Source organism: Syngnathus typhle, unplaced genomic scaffold, assembly GCF_033458585.1.
Source record: "Syngnathus typhle isolate RoL2023-S1 ecotype Sweden unplaced genomic scaffold, RoL_Styp_1.0 HiC_scaffold_33, whole genome shotgun sequence".
In the NCBI taxonomy this organism is placed as follows: domain Eukaryota; kingdom Metazoa; phylum Chordata; class Actinopteri; order Syngnathiformes; family Syngnathidae; genus Syngnathus; species Syngnathus typhle.
The window spans coordinates 1-16,411 of record NW_026871939.1 but is presented as its reverse complement, the minus strand read 5'-3'; the positions used below and the strand labels follow the sequence as shown (position 1 = coordinate 16,411).

General features: G+C 45.6%; 2 non-coding genes across 2 annotated transcripts; one reads left to right on the top strand and one right to left on the bottom strand.

The window, feature by feature from the left end:
- The first annotated feature begins 2,834 nt into the window (after positions 1-2,834).
- Positions 2,835-2,916, top strand: trnas-gcu (transfer RNA serine (anticodon GCU)). Its single transcript has one exon. It is a non-coding gene; the product is annotated as a tRNA-Ser (tRNA).
- Positions 2,917-16,144: 13,228 nt separating this feature from the next.
- Positions 16,145-16,339, bottom strand: LOC133147134 (U2 spliceosomal RNA). The gene has a single exon (XR_009711525.1). It is a non-coding gene; the product is annotated as a U2 spliceosomal RNA (small nuclear RNA).
- Between the last annotated feature and the right edge of the window lie 72 nt (positions 16,340-16,411).

The following is a 16,411-nucleotide window of genomic DNA, read 5'->3' as shown; positions in this document are numbered from 1 at the left end:
GGTCGGGGGTCGGCCGCTGGATCCTGCGTAGCTGAAGGCGGCTTGGCTTGGTTTCTTGGCTTGGTTTCTTGGTTTGGTTTCTTGGTTTGGTTTCTTGGTTTGGTTTCTTGGTTTGGCTTCTTGGTTTGGCTTCTTGGCGTGGCTTGGTTTCTTGGCGTGGCTTGGTTTCTTGGCGTGGCTTGGTTTCTTGGCGTGGCTTGGTTTCTTGGCGTGGCTTGGTTTCTTGGCGTGGCTTGGTTTCTTGCCGTGGCTTGGTTTCTTGCCGTGGCTTGGTTTCTTGCCGTGGCTTGGTTTCTTGCCGTGGCTTGGTTTCTTGCCGTGGCTTGGTGGCGTGGCTTGGACAACGGAAGCTGGTGGTGGAGGGGGGTCCAAGCGCTGGTCGCTGTGTTGGTCGGTTGATTCTGTCACGAACGGAGTGGAAGATGGAGCAGGGCGACCACGTGCAGCTTGGACCAGGGTTTATTGCAGGAACTTACGGACAGACTCGGTAAACAGACATAACTTGACACCAAACCAACAGCAGATACTGACCGATATGTGAGACAAAGGGACCGGGTGACATTCGCAATGAACCGACAGGGGAGTGACACAGAGACAGGACTTAAATACAAGACTGGAAATGAGAGGCAGGTGAGAATGATCACACTGATTGAGGGAACACAGGAGGGGAGGGGCGACGCGAACAGAAACCATGGCAACCTAGCAAAACTGGGGACAAGACATGACAGAAGCCCACATGATCCACGGACATGAGCACACAGACGGACAAAACAATGACAACCTGGACGTGGCCGGGGAGGAATCATGACAGTCTGTTTGCTTTCTGTTCCTGTCTTTGGTAATGTCACCCTGTGTTTTTGTTCCACGACTTTGTCAGTCAGTCCTGTTGTTGGTTTTGTTTTCTAAAAAAAATTTTTAAATTTTTTTTGTACCCATGTATAATGCGCACCCCAGATTTTAGGACAATAAATTCGTTAAATTTGGCGCACTATACACGAAAAAAAACGGTAATTAGTGTAGTGAGATTGTTGTGAAGGATCTGTACTGCACTCCTCGCGAGAAAAGACTTAATATTCAGTCTCACTTGTGGTCTGTTTGCTGTTGCTCTTCTCTTAATAGTTATTCAGTCATCAAAATAAACCTGACAGATTGTCTGGATTTTTGTAGTTCTTGGTTATAGGATTTAAGGCTGTCTTTGTAAATATCATGATGAATGTGAAGTTTAGTTTTTTGCCATTTGCGTTCTGCTTTTCTAGGCTCTCTTTTTTTATCTTTTACAGAGAGAGAGTATGTCCATGGTGCTTTCTTCTTACCAGAGATTAATTTGGTTTTCAGAGGGGCTACTGCGTCGATATCTTTTAGGGTTTTAGAGTTGAAGTTATCTAGGAGGTCATTGACAGATTCTGATGGAAGGGTAGGGGCCTGCGAGAAGGCCTCCATAGTGTACTAGTGGCCTCATTAAAGTGCCGCTTTTTAATGGTTTGTGGTTGACTGAGAGCTATAGGGGTGACCTTCATTTCGATAAAGATGCAGAAGTGATCAGATAAGGCAATATCGACTGCTGAGAGGAAAGATGACTCAAGACCTCTGGTTATGAATAAATCGAGTGTATGGCCTCCGTTGTGTGTAGGTCCAGAGATATGCTGGGATAGGTCGAAGGTGTCAAGGAGGTCGTTTAGTTCTTTGATGTTATTATCATTGAGTTTGTCTATGTGAATATTAAAGTCACCTACTATTGATATACAGCCATGTTCCAAGGAGATTATAGCGAGGAGTTCAGAGAATTCGACAAAGAAGTTATTAGCATAACCTGGGGGTCTGGATACAACCATAAGTAGGACAGGGGGAGAAGACTTCATTACAACTGCAAGACACTCAAACGAAAGACAATCTCCAAATGACGTCCGTTTACATTGAAACAAATCAGAATAGATTAGCAAAACGCCTTCCCCTCTCTTTCCGATTTTGAGGGCGTCAATGCAGTTGAAATAAGGTGGAGTTGATTCATTATATTATATTATCATTATATATAAGAATATATTCTCTGTTATCTAGATCAAGCCAGGTCTCTGTAAGAAACATGATATCTAATTCATCACTCGTAACGAGGTCATTGATGAGAAGTGATTTATTGACTAATGATTTAATATTGAGCAGGGTCGCTCGAATTGTTTTGGTTCTGGTGGAGTGTTTTGATTTCTGGAGCTGTTTCTGACGGATGGGTATCAGGTTTGATCCAGGGACGGAACAAATTGGGATGATAGGGTTGTTTATTCTAGGAGTGATCAGCGTTGTAGTCAGTGCAGCCGCCACCCCAAACAGCAATACAGCTGGAGAGGACGCTCTCAATGGTGCCACGGTAAAATGTAGTCATGACGGCCGGAGGCTATACAGTCATGCCATAGCATACAAGAAATTTAGGTTCTTTTCTTTAGGATCATCAGCCGAGATACCCAGGCAGACCATGAAAGAATGTTGATGTTAAAATGTTAGTGGAACTATCCAACTGCGCAGAACCGATGATCCCAAAGATTTGGGGTGAGACAACATTGAAAAAAAAAATTTCTTTGCTGACAGTGTCACTTCTTTTGTGGCTTAGCTCTTCTTCATTTCACATCTAAAGTATCATATTATTTTACCTTGTAGCTTATACTACCCCGTACATGCCATATCATGTCGCCCATGCAACTCATGCATGAGATGCGATCGCTGAGATATTTAGGCGATGGGTTGCTACTCCATTGTGCTCTCCACTCAACATTTCATATCACATACTCGTCAGATTTTCACACAAAGTATCTCGGCACAACATGTTGTCAACACTCTATAAGCAAGACGAGGTGGCCGAGAGGTTAAGGCGATGGATTGCTAATCCATTGTGCTCTGCACGCATGGGTTCAAATCCCATCCTCGTCGAAAGTTAATGTTACATTGTTTTACAGTGGAGCCTCGGCTTTCGAACGTCCCGGTTCTCGAACAAATCAATATTTGAACGAATAAATTTGAGAATTTTTTGCTCCCGATGTCGAACGAAATTTGATTGTCGAACCTCATTAGAGGACCCGCATGCCAACTGACTCTGTTCGTTATTACATTCTCGTTACTCTGAGGATTGCAACAACTCTAATCATGCCTCTAAAGCAAGTGGGATCAGTAAAGCCAGTAAAACACAAAGACGCTCCTAAAGCAATGCAACAGTGAGCGCTCGGACCAAATTAAGCTCCCTGCGCACTGAGGTCCACTTAAATTTTGGAAAGTACATCAGGACTTTAAAAATATTTTCTAAATTTTAGCGACCGCTCTGTCACAATAAGGCTAGGCACTGCAGTTGCGCGATCGGACAAAAATGTACAAATGAAAAAATACTTTAAAAAGGTGGGGTTTTTAAATTTTTTTTTTTTTTTTCCATTATTTGTAATGGGAAAACATGATTCGGTATTTGAACGATTCAGTTCTCCAACAGCCTTCTGGAACGGATTGTGGTCGAAAACCGAGGCTCCATTGTATCTGTAATCTGGTTTGTATTTAGTCAAAGTCAAAGTCAAAGTCAGCTTTATTGTCAATCTCTCCACGTCACAACACACAAAGAGACCGAAATTACGTTTTTCTCTATCCCACGGTGACGAGACACATAACACGATAGACATAAAAGTACGCGACACAATATAAAAACAAGAAGGCAAAAATTCAAACAATCAATAGTAAGAGTGATGAATAAATAATAAATAAACAGATAACACAATAAATAAGAGGAGCAAAACGGAGCCAGCAAGCATAGCGCAAAAGTAAAAAACATCATAAACAAAAAGGCACAAACAATAAATAATAAGAGTAATAATAAATAATAAATAAACAGATAACACAACAAATAAGAGCCAGTGTGCATACAGACAGTACAGACAGTAAAAGTACAAGACGCTACGCAGAACGGGGGAGCGAGTTCAGGATCCTAACAGCCTGGAGTACGAAGCTGTTTGAGAGTCTGGTGGTGCGGGAGCGCAGGCTTCTGTACCTCTTCCCAGAGGGCAGAAGCTCGAACAAAGAGTGAGCGGGGTGACTCACATCACTCACAATTGTGGTCGCCTTGCGGGTGAGATGGGAGGTGTAAATGTCCTTCAAGGAGGGGAGCGAAGCACCAGCAATCTTACCAGCCGTGTTCACTATGCGCTGCAGGGCCTTCAAGTTGTAGTCAGTGCAGCCGCCACCCCAAACAGCAATACAGCTGGAGAGGACGCTCTCAATGGTGCCGCGGTAAAATGCAGTCATGACGGCCGGAGGAGCGCTCGCTCGCCTGAGTTTCCGCAGGAAGTACAGGCGGCGCTGGGCTTTCTTTGCCAGTGATGCGGTGTTGGTGGACCAGGAGAGATCCTCACTGATGTGCACCCCCAGGAACTTGGCGCTGCTCACTCTCTCCACCACAGCACCGTCGATGGTCAGCGGCAGGTGTTGGGTGTGACCCTTCCGGAAGTCCACAACAATCTCCTTGGTCTTGTCGACGTTCAGCAGGAGGTTGTTGTCCCTGCACCACGTGGTCAGAAGGTCAACCTCCAGCCTGTATTGAGTCTCGTCTCCCTTGGTGATGAGACCCACCAGAGTCGTGTCGTCAGCAAACTTCACGATACGGTTGTCGCTGTAGGTTGCAGTGCAGTCATGCGTCAGGAGGGTGAAGAGCAGCGGACTGAGCACGCAGCCTTGGGGGGCCCCCGTGCTCAGCGTGATGCTGGCGGAGATTTTGTCGCCAACACGTACTACCTGTGGCCTCTGACAGAGGAAGTCCAGTAGCCAGTTGCAGAGGTAGGTACTGAGGCCCAGCGCGTCAAGTTTGCTGATGAGGCGTTGTGGCACAATGGTGTTGAAGGCAGAACTGAAGTCCACAAACAGCAATCTCACATACGAGTCCCTCCTCTCCAGAGGGGGGCGGCTTTGAAAGCTCCTTTATGCGAAGAGTAGACCCGGTCCAGGAAGCTGTCGCCACGCGTAGGAAAATTAACATGCTGGTGAAGCCTCGGAAAAACAGACTTCAGGTTAGCATGATTAAAATCCCCAGTGAAGATGGTGAAACCGTCAGGGTGCGCTGTCTCTTGTTCACTGACAGCCTGGTACAGTTCACTAAGAGCCGTGATCCTGTCGCCTTCGATGTTGGAAGGCGGGATGTAATATCGTAATATTTATACTCTTTGGCGGCTCGGTGGAGAACTGGTTAGCATGTCTGCTTCACAGTTAAGAAAGTGCGGGTTCGATTCCATCAACGGCTGTTGCGTGTTGTTGATGATGTCCGTTGTTGGGTCAGGAAAACTAAGATGTGGGGTAACGGTTTGTTCTTTATTGGCAAGATCTTGAGTTGTTTAATGGCGGTCAGTACACATGGCACTTCAGCAGATGTAACAACATCCTCCATCTCCAGGTAAGAAGGTTTTATACTGTCCGGAAAAGGCGGGAAAGCAACGCCTGATCATTTGGTATTGATGTGTATTGGAGAGTCACTGCTGTGTGTGTATTTGTGTGCGTGTGTGTGTTTGTGTGTGTTATTGTAAGGCGGACGTAGTTGAGAGCGCCATGAGAACGTTAAAGGGGCGTGGGTTGCCGCTGACCATCGACGGTGCTGTGGTGGAGAGAGTGAGCAGCGCCAAGTTCCTGGGGGTGCACATCAGTGAGGATCTCACTTGGTCCACCAACACCGCATCACTGGCAAAGAAAGCCCAGCGCCGCCTGTACTTCCTGCGGAAACTCAGGCGATTGAGCGCTCCTCCGGCCGTCATGACTACATTTTACAGCGGCACCATTGAGAGCGTCCTCTCCAGCTGTATTGCTGTTTGGGGTGGCGGCTGCACTGACTACAACTTGTAGGCCCTGCAGCGCACAGTGAACACGGCTTCGCTCCCCTCCTTGAAGTACATTTACACCTCCCATCTCACCCGCAAGGCGACCACGATTGTGAGTGATTTGAGTCACCCCGCTCACTCTTTGTTCGAGGTCTGCCCTCTGGGAAGAGGTACAGAAGAGCTTCATACTCCAGGCTGTTAGGATCCTGAACTTGTTTTCCCGTTCTGCGTAGCCACATTGGTGTAGCCACCTACACAGGTAGGTTAGGGTTGTCTCTTGTTGACCGGGGTGAACTCCAATGTTCAGGCGCCCAGCCGAAGGGCAATAAGTATACCCACACCTGCTCTCACCGTGAGCAACTCCAGAGTGGAAGAGAGTCCAGGGCCAGCTTATACCGGAACCCAAATGGGTGTGGAGGCAAGTCCGATCATGTCTTGTCGGAACCTTTCTGCCTCGCACACCAGCTCGGGCTCCTTTACAGCCAGAGAGGTGACATTCCATGTTCCAAGAGCTAGCTTCTGAAGCCAGGGATCAGTCCGCCAAGTTTCCTGCCCTTGGCCGCCGCCCAGTTTACACTGCACCCGACCCCTTTCGTCCCTCCCACATGTGGTGAGCCCATGGGAAGGGGGACCCATGTTTCCTTGTCGGGCTGTGTTAGGGTGCTGCTCACTCTAACTTATTTTGCAAGAACCACACTGGAGTCAAGTTAGTCATTTTAGGCACCTGCAGGCGGAGAGTTCACTCGTCGCTGTGCTCACAGCGATGGTCGAATGAAGTCTGACTCAGGCCTCGTCAGGCGCTTATTTATTGAGAGAAACAGAGTGGGGTTGAAAGTGGGGGTTGAAAGTGGGGGTTTGGGAACACACAGGATAGGGTGAAGACGGTCCCCTGCTGATCAAAGCATAGCAGGGGACCTTTTACGACGTTCTGTAAACAAAGCAACTTTGATTGCTTCCTCTGCAGCTAGTCAATAAGTTGAAATGATCTTAGCACTTTGGTAAACTAATTTTGTCTAGACAGGACACACTAGTTAAATTATTACAGGTTATATTCCAACATAATCATACGATGAAGATATTCTGCAAACCCTAACATCTCCCCCCTGTTTTATCATATGATTATGGCAACCTCGATCAATCAAACATAAGTAAGAAAATACAATGAAAGCAATAACTTCCAGTGAAGATGAGGTTTTTCCTCAATACTCCAGTCCAAATTGTGTGTGTAATTTAAAAAACCTGCGGCCAGATTAAATGCAGGAAAAGAGTTACACGGTCCCTCTGCCTTAGGCGACCAGAATGTTATCAATCAAGATAAAAATTGCTCGCGATTGTTCAGTCGTTGGGGGCTTGGCACGCCCACTGGTGGAGGGTGAGCACGATTCTCACCCCCTTCGCAGATCTGCTCCGTCCGGGGAGAACTTGGGAATGTCTGCTGCGTGGTCGTTGTCTTCAGTGGCTCAGGGTGGACTACCTGGCCACCAAGGGGGAAGAGGATTATTCTGCCTCTGTATGAACTGGGGCGGGGACTGTCGATGGCTGGTCTGGTTCCTTGCAGGAACCCTTCACTGGGGCGCACTGGGACAGATGATACCACGATCCTCCTTTGCCGGCCAGCCGGACGGCATGTGAGATGCGCTCCACCAATTTATAGGGTCCAGTCGACGCAGGCCCCGTCCCCCTCCTTCTTTGGAACGTTGGGATGATCTGGACCTGGATCCGCCACCGAAAGGACAGCAGCACGTCCGGAAAACAGCAAAAAACAGCACCTTTTCTGCAACCTTTGCATTAGTCATTTGAGATGTTCTGCTCCTCTCATCACTGTTTTGGTTGCCCTGGTTACAGAGGCGTTGCTACACCAAAGGGAGGGAAGATTGTGTCTGTAGCAAGGTTGATTAGCTAAGGAATGTAGTGCGGTGTGAACTAGCACTTCATTGTCGGCCCGTGACCCCCGCAGAGTTTGTCCATCTGTTCTTCTCCAGTTGTTGGCCGAGTTGTCGGCGAGTGAGATCAGATAACTTAAATTGCCACTTTCCTGTGGAACAATGCAACTAGACCTTGGCTAGACTTTATCTACTTAGCAAATTAACACCCAATAACAATAAGTAACTTGTCCTAAACACTAAAACAAATGTTAAATTAATGTAAGGTAACTGGTATGCAGTTCCTTAAACAAACATTGAGTAAATATAGGATAACTTGTACGCAACTACTTCAAACTATGTTTAACAAAGAAAAACAGTTCTGATCAACAACAATCTATGAACCAAACCTACAGTTAACTAAAAGGAATGGAGTTTCCTTCAACCAAATAAGAACATTTTGCCTATGCAAATAAGCTCTGCTCATTGTTAGTGAAGGCTTCTTACAGAAACAAAAACACACAGATAACATAAGGACAGGAAGGACACATATGGCTGACAGGGATCAAAATCATTCTCTTGGTATGGCGCCGTGAGTGGCTGCCTCCCAGCAGTGTTCTCTCTTTTCCTCTTTATTTCCTTATTTTCTCCTTTTTCTTTCTGTCTTTTTGTCCATTCGGCGATGCTGGTGCCTTCTACCGCACCTCGGTACCTCTTCGGATCGGATATTTTATTTTATTTATTTTTTCTTCCTGGGACCGGACCGGGATCATCGGTCGAGGCCGGCGTAACTCTACGACGGCTTCCTGCTTATCCGACCAGTGATGACCGGGTCCCTCGCATTGGCCTTGCAGCCGCAACACCTGTGGGGAGTCCGCTCCCTCGTGCTCGTCGGAACCGACGACTTTCGCCATGCTAGCCCCGTGGTGGCCATCTGCACGTCCCCCGACAGGGTGCCCGGGACGCTGCTCACACGTTTGCCTGCTTTGTGATGTTTTCACCGATTCACCACCACGGTCCATTGGGCACCGTTGAACTGGACTGCCCTTACACCTGTCGATGGACCCCGTGGAGGCTATTTTGTGTGTTTTGGGGTGTTCTCTTGTATTGAGGGGTGCTAGGTGGCCGCTGTTGCTTTTTTTTCCTTTGTCTTTTAGCTTGGATTTGCTTTGATGGCTTTTATCTTGTGCACTTTCTGACTTTCTTTGTGGCGCCGTTGTGTGGCAGCCTTGTGAGAGCCTATTGAGTTGCGCTCATGCCATCTGTGTGTTTTTTGTATACCCACTCTGTGGTATGGATACTGCTGGGGCCTGAATTTCCCCACCCCTGGGGATCAATAAATATTCAATCAATCAATCAATCAATCAATCAAGACTTCCCTGTCACTAAAGAGACTTCCCTGTCACTAAAAAGAAAGAACGTAGATAAAAGGAAAGCCATAAACTCGTAAAGACAAGGCCTACAGGTCTGGCAGGCCAAGGCTTCACTTAAATTATTCCAACATTTCCCTCCTGCTTATCACGCATTTGCTAAATTTTTAACATTACCAAAAACAACCACTTCACTTGATTTTCAGTTGTCGGATCACAAGTATGCGCACAAATATTTCCACCAAAGAGGATAAATGTTGCGACATCATTATTCGGAAACACACAGATCTGGGAAAAAGTCTGTAAACTCAAGTGCAAAAATTGCATCACCATCATCGTTATCAACATGCTGTCGTTCAGACATTAGACATACCCGGGCCATCTCGTCGTCCATGGGCGAGATTGCTGTAGTGATAAGACGATTAAACAGAGCACGGAGACATGGAATACAACAACATCCACACAAGGTGAGTATAGCAGTTATTGAGGACACAAGGGCTTCATACTTCCCAAAAGCAGTCATCCACTTGTTGTGCTCTTTCATCCTCGTGTTGAGGGATTGCAAGTTTGCAATCACCTTCGTCAGGGTCCCATCAGGGGCGGTGTCATTCTGGATGAAGGTGCAGCATTGTTCCCTGAACATTGCGCAGACCCTTCCTTTCCCAGACAACAACATAACAAGAGCATTGCGGTTCTGGATTGACATTAGGGAAGTCATGGCTAGCTGTTCGTGCACTGCCTCAAGTCCCGCTTGTGTCCGTTTGCCCAATTTCTGCATGTTGCAATGGATGTAATTTATCCTGTCAACGTTCTTGTTCATCGTCCACCAGCAGCAAATGGAGGACTCCCATCCCGCTTCAATTTGGTCAGTTAATTCTTATTAATCAGGAACTCCTCTGGGGACTCTAATTGCATCAATTTCAGTCAGATCATTGTCGCCTCTAAAATTTAAAGACATTATGTTTTTATTTTTTCCAGCTTTTTCCCAGATCTTGGCATGTTGGTACATATATAATTTTGGTTGACTACATTCTCTAAAAGCAATGGTTTCTTTTCTTTTTCTTCCATTCAACGGATATTATTTAGAACACTTTGTCGCACATTTCACAATCGGTAAACAACCTATCCACATTCATTCTCGAGATATTGATTCCATTCTTTAACATCTACAGCAGTTGTTGACAAACTATTATTTCTTTACATAACCCTTCTGCCACTGTTAAGGCATTCAATGTTTATTTTGAAGCCGATTCAATCCATTTTTAGAATGCATCTATTATGACCAGGCATTATAACCCTGTGGATTGTGTTAAGCACATGTTAAACAAGCTCTAAAAAAAAATTCATAAACGTTTTGAATATGAATCAAATTCATATGTTGTATAAAGCTGACTGAACTGCCCTTCCATCCCCCCTGTTGAGCCAGGTGTCAACAGCACGTGACAACCCCATGGCTCAATACAGCTGCCCATTTGTATCGTTTCCTTTCCTTTCTCAACGTAACAACCCAATCCACCAATCGAATAAAAAAAAAAAATAATAAAAAAAATAATAATAATAATAACTGCTGGTAAAATAATATAATGGTTAACTGTTGTAGTTCCATAACTTTAACTAACTCAATCGCTCTCTTATTCTCAAATTTTAGCTTTGAAATGTCGTTACTTCATAATTGTTCATCATCCAATTCCAGAAAGCAAGTTCTTTCCATCTCTCAAATTTTGTCTAACCAAGGCTAGGCATTAAAGGAGCGTGGACCAGTTTCTGCCCATAAACAAATTGCTCGCTTTTTTATTTTTCCTTCCTATCTTAACAAAATCGGTTTTGTTTTGCGGTGAAAATCAGATAGACTACAGATAAATAAATTCTTTAGTGCACCTATATTAGCGAATTTCATTCTTTTAACACATAACACAACACACAGACAACACAAAAACAGCAGAGACACAGCTCACAAACAATACCAACAAACAACGCTGCGCAGACGTCATCCTCTATTTTGACGTGTTGGTTATACTTTTCCTTTTTCTTTTTTCTTTCCTCAGTGCCTTTTATCCTTCGTGCAACTATTGTCACACCTTCCCTAGGCATCACCCTGCTTCAATATCACTTGCCACCACGCACTCAGCACACCCCTGGAGTGGGTACGACCCTACTCTGCGCGCAGCCACAGCAAGGGAAGCAAGAGGGGGGGGCCCGGCATTTTCATACTGATTTATCCCAGCTTGGCCAGTACTGGGACAATCAATGCCGCCGTCCCCCACTCGCGCCAACCCAGCAAACAGCTACCCGCAGAGTCCAGAGCCCCACACCTACATCAGTTTCCCCCACAATCAAATTACAATATCAATCACCACAGGAGCCGGCTCCTACACCCTTTTCACACCACAATACCACACTCCCCCCTCCACAGTCCAGTCTAAGTGGAGACAATGGAAGGCAGGAAGGCACAGGTGAGACACTGAAGGAGCAAGCTCCAGCAGTCCTCCCACTAACCAATTACAACAAACAACAAAAGCCCAAATCACTTATGTCTGTTTGGGAAGTTCACAACAGCCAAACGTTACAAATGACAAACCACAAGACGCAGGTCTTGGAACCACATTGACGACCGCCAAACGCAAATGCCGGGTCAAGGACTGTTCCTTTGTCTGTCCTTTGCAACTCTTGTCAAAAGCAACCTTTTTTTTCTCTCTTTTGTTTGTATTTGTTTCTTTCTTTTCTTTCCTTCCTAGCATCTAACTTACTCAAAATCATTCTTCCTTCAAAGTCGCTCAACTACTTGTCCATAGCAGTCTCCAACAACTTCAACCATTCAACCTGTATTTTCCCTTCAGTCGGGCATTCAGTCATCAATGCTCATTTGCATCTCACACACAGTCTCCAAAAAGGAATCTTTCCATCACATTGGTCCCAATTCATCCAAGCACTCCACACAACATTCACATACCATTTTCAATTCAAGGTTCCTAATAGAACAATCCACTAATCCCCCCAAAAACTCAATACAATAAAAACGGCTGGCAAATTAATTAAATTAAGTTTTTTCTTTGTTTTCAAATTTAAAGAACTCAATCTCTCAGATTCAGCTTGCATATAGAAGATCGTATAATCTTACAACACAACCAATCAATAATTTCCATTAAATGTAGCATACAATGTCTCTGTATTAGCATGAGCGGTCAAAAAAAGGGGGGGGAAGCTTGACATTTTCCTCTGCCTCCTCCTCCACCCTTTGATTGGTATTGTTTTACACAACGACATACTCTCGCCAAGTGGCTCCGTTTCCCACAGTTCCAACAGTCCAAATTTGAGCTGGAGTTTGAATTGAATGGCGGCCTGCGGCCTTGTTGGTCTCTTACTCCTCCTCTGCCCTTTTGGGAGCTTCGGAAGAAGATCGTTGCATCTTCATTTAGATCATTATCATCATCAAATGGGATGCCACTGTGCACCCAGAATTCTTTTCCAAACCTTAATTGAATGGTGGTCTCATCACTTTTTATCTTTCCATTTTTTGTCTCTTGAGTTTGTTCTCTTCTCTCTTGCGAAGCTTTCAACCACATTCTAGCACGATTCAACTCTCTCTCTTTCCTTCTACACCATACTTTTTCCTCCACTTCGGCATGTATTGCATACAATTAAGACATTTACTCGCCATGAACTTCTCATCTTCTTCAAGAGCTAGAAATCTACCGTTCTTATTTCCCATCTTAATTCGGTACTTTAGGTTTATACAATTTTTTTTTGTTATTTCTTTTTTTCTTTTCTATGAGGATCCTCAATGCAGGTTTAAATTGACCCCTTACCAAATTCTCTCTGCAGTCAATTTATCCTACCAGTCGCACACTCTCAACCACACAACATTCATGCAAACAGCTTGGAACAACGGACAAAAAAAAGAATCCACGCCCTTCTTCACTTAAGAAAAAGAAGCTCTGTTCTTTTTCTTAGCCCGTTCCTTCCACTGGGACTTGAAACCCAGCTGTTTCATAGCTTGGAAACACCAAAGCCGTATCTCATAGCTAGGACAAACCAAAGCCGTATCTCATAGCTAGGACGAACCAAAGCCGTATCTCATAGCTCGGACAAACCAAAGCCGTATCTCATAGCTCGGACAAACCAAAGCCGTATCTGCGCTTTTTTCCATGACTTACTTGTCTCCTCGGTCCGCTGCAATGTGGGACCCCGTCAAACCACCTCTGACAGACGAAGGCAGACCTAAGATGCTGGCCCAGCGAAGAAATTCTCTTCCCAGGACTTTCTTTTCCAGGTCCCCATAAAGGACGCTGGCTTGTCGACAATGCAGCACGTCCTCCTCCGTCAGCCAGATGGCGGGTATGAGGGTCCCGGGTTTTGGCACCAAAATGTTAGGGTGCTGCTCACTCTAACTTATTTTGCAAGAACCACACTGGAGTCAAGTTAGTCATTTTAGGCACCTGCAGGCGGAGAGTTCACTCGTCGCTGTGCTCACAGCGATGGTCGAATGAAGTCTGACTCAGGCCTCGTCAGGCGCTTATTTATTGAGAGAAACAGAGTGGGGTTGAAAGTGGGGGTTGAAAGTGGGGGTGTGGGAACACACAGGATAGGGTGAAGACGGTCCCCTGCTGATCAAAGCATAGCAAGGGACCTTTTACGACGTGCTGTAAACAAAGCAACTTCGATTGCTTCCTCTGCAGCTAGTCAATAAGTTGAAATGATCTTAGCACTTTGGTAAACTAATTTTGTCTAGACAGGACACACTAGTTAAATTATTACAGGTTATATTCCAACATAATCATACGATGAAGATATTCTGCAAACCCTAACAGGCTGTGCCCGGCCGGGCCCCATGGGCGAAGGCCCGGCCACCAGACACTCGCCTTCGAGCCCCACCTCCAGGCCTGGCTCCAGAGGGGGGGCCCCGGTAACCCGCGTCCGGGTGAGGAAAAACAAAATCCAATTATGTTTTTCTTCATAAGGGGCTTGTGAGAGCCGTGCTTTGTCTGGCCCCTCACCTAGGATCCGTTTGCCATGGGTGACCCAACCAGGGGCATGAAGCCCCAGACAACATGGCTCCAGGATCATTGGGGCGCGCAAACCCTTCCACCACGGTAAGGTGACGACTAACGAAGGGACCTCGTTTATCAATGCAGTTTAATTTCTGGTGGTTCCCACTGAATGGGCACATGTCAGTCTATTGTAATTTGGCCAAAAATATTGTTTTTGAATAAAACCAATAACCACCCCCTCAATTGCACACGCACTCCGCTTTACTGTTTACAAGCACAATCACAAGTACAAATCATCTTCATCCATAAGCATATCAGTCTTTCCTTGTTAAAAGACAGCATCCCTACAAAAAAAGAAATGTGTTTCATCAACTTTTAACTTCTTAATAGACAACGATGGTATTTATTTACATATTGAAACACACGTCCACATCCTTCAATGTTACATGTGAATGGACATACAGTGAAGTTTTATTCATTTTGATCAGACTACATGAAGCAAAATATAAAGGTGAGTGTAATTCTCATTAATGGAATAAATTACTCCTTTTGACCAGCAAGGGGGGGGGGGGTTGTGTGCACATGAAGCCTCGAGAAATGAACCTATTTGCAAACCGTTTGGTGGGGAAGCCTCAAATCCTAACATCTTACATTGAGATCAGACCCCATCAAGTCATAATTGACTGCTTAATCCTGTAAGAATGAAGCGAACGGATTGAAATGGTTTTCTAACATATGAACTATTGATTTGACCAGTAGAGGGGGTGCACCATTCCTGGAGGTACTGCAATACCAGGTCGATGTCTCCTAGGTTTGCCGTGTGCAGCTGTGAGAGTTGCTGCAGCCATTTGGAGCACAGCCACGGGCTGGGGGGGGGGGGGTATCTGTCTGTTCTTCCTTACCAGCAAGTTACTGGAAGTCCACATGGCGTCTTTGATGGCAGCAAAGGTCAGCGACTGCTTTGTAAAGTCTTCTTGCTTGATTTTCAACGGGGTTACTGCATAAAGTACAAGGTCTGCATTCTGCGCTTACCTTGCGGGGAATTGTAGGTCACCCACAGGTCTACGGCAGCCCTGCACTACCAGAGCAGGTCCCACACTGACTCCTGGGCGCCACAGCCAGGTCAGGGCACGTTGAGAGAGCTGACATGCCCCGAGAGTGCATAACGGACCTGACTGGGAGGACATCATGGGCCACCATCCATGACAGGTCCCGAAGTTTGTTTTGACAGGGCGGGGTGGTTGTCGTTGCGCCAAACTGTTGCGGGCTCGCCGAATGCAAGCCCGCGCACTGGACGCACCGCTTCCCGCTCCTGTACGACAGAGATCATACATCTGTGATTTGTTAAAATTTCACTATTTTCTTGCTCTAATTTAAAGTTCTTCAAAAACTTCTTGATTAAGGAATAAGAAGGTGGCAGGTTAAAAGACACAGGAATTCTTTGGTCGGTGGTTATTAGTTTTAGTTTCCGGAGGTATGAGTCCATCCAGAATCGTGTCATTGCTTGGCTTTTCGGTGCATTTGGTGTAAGGAGCGCGCTTCGCAGGTGCAGGGCAACATATCTGCTTCCGAGGCTTTAAGAAGAGCTTTAAGTCCGGCACTCCTTTTCCTCCCTTTTTTTTGTTTTTCTTCATAGTGTCCTTCTTCAGTCTCTCCAACTTGGATTTCCAGATGAAGTAAAAAATGGCTCGGTCCAACTCTAAAAGCACCTTCATTGTTGGGATGAAAACAGAACTGATTAGTAAAACCAAGGGTAAAATCACCACTTTTATGGTTAAAATTCTCTCTTCTATGGTCAGCTCTCTTAATCCCCCAAACCCAAGAACAGATACTACACTAAGAAGGTGGCAGGTTAAAAGACACAGGAATTCTTTGGTCGGTGGTTATTAGTTTTAGTTTCCGGAGGTATGAGTCCATCCAGAATCGTGTCATTGCTTGGCTTTTCGGTGCATTTGGTGTAAGGAGCGCGCTTCGCAGGTGCAGGGCAACATATCTGCTTCCGAGGCTTTAAGAAGAGCTTTAAGTCTGGCACTCCTTTTCCTCCCTTTTTTTTGTTTTTCTTCATGGTGTCCTTCTTCAGTCTCTCCAACTTGGATTTCCAGATGAAGTAAAAAATGGCTCGGTCCAACTCTAAAAGCACCTTCATTGTTGGGATAAAACAGAACTGATTAGTAAAACCAAGGGTAAAATCACCACTTTTATGGTTAAAATTCTCTCTTCTATGGTCAGCTCTCTTAATCCTCCAAACCCAAGAACAGATACTACACTTGATTTTAGCCAAAAGGCCGAAAAGCGATGGAGTATACGAGTGATGGACTCGCTTACATGTTACGAACGGAGTGTGGAAATGGAGCAGGGAGACCAAGTGC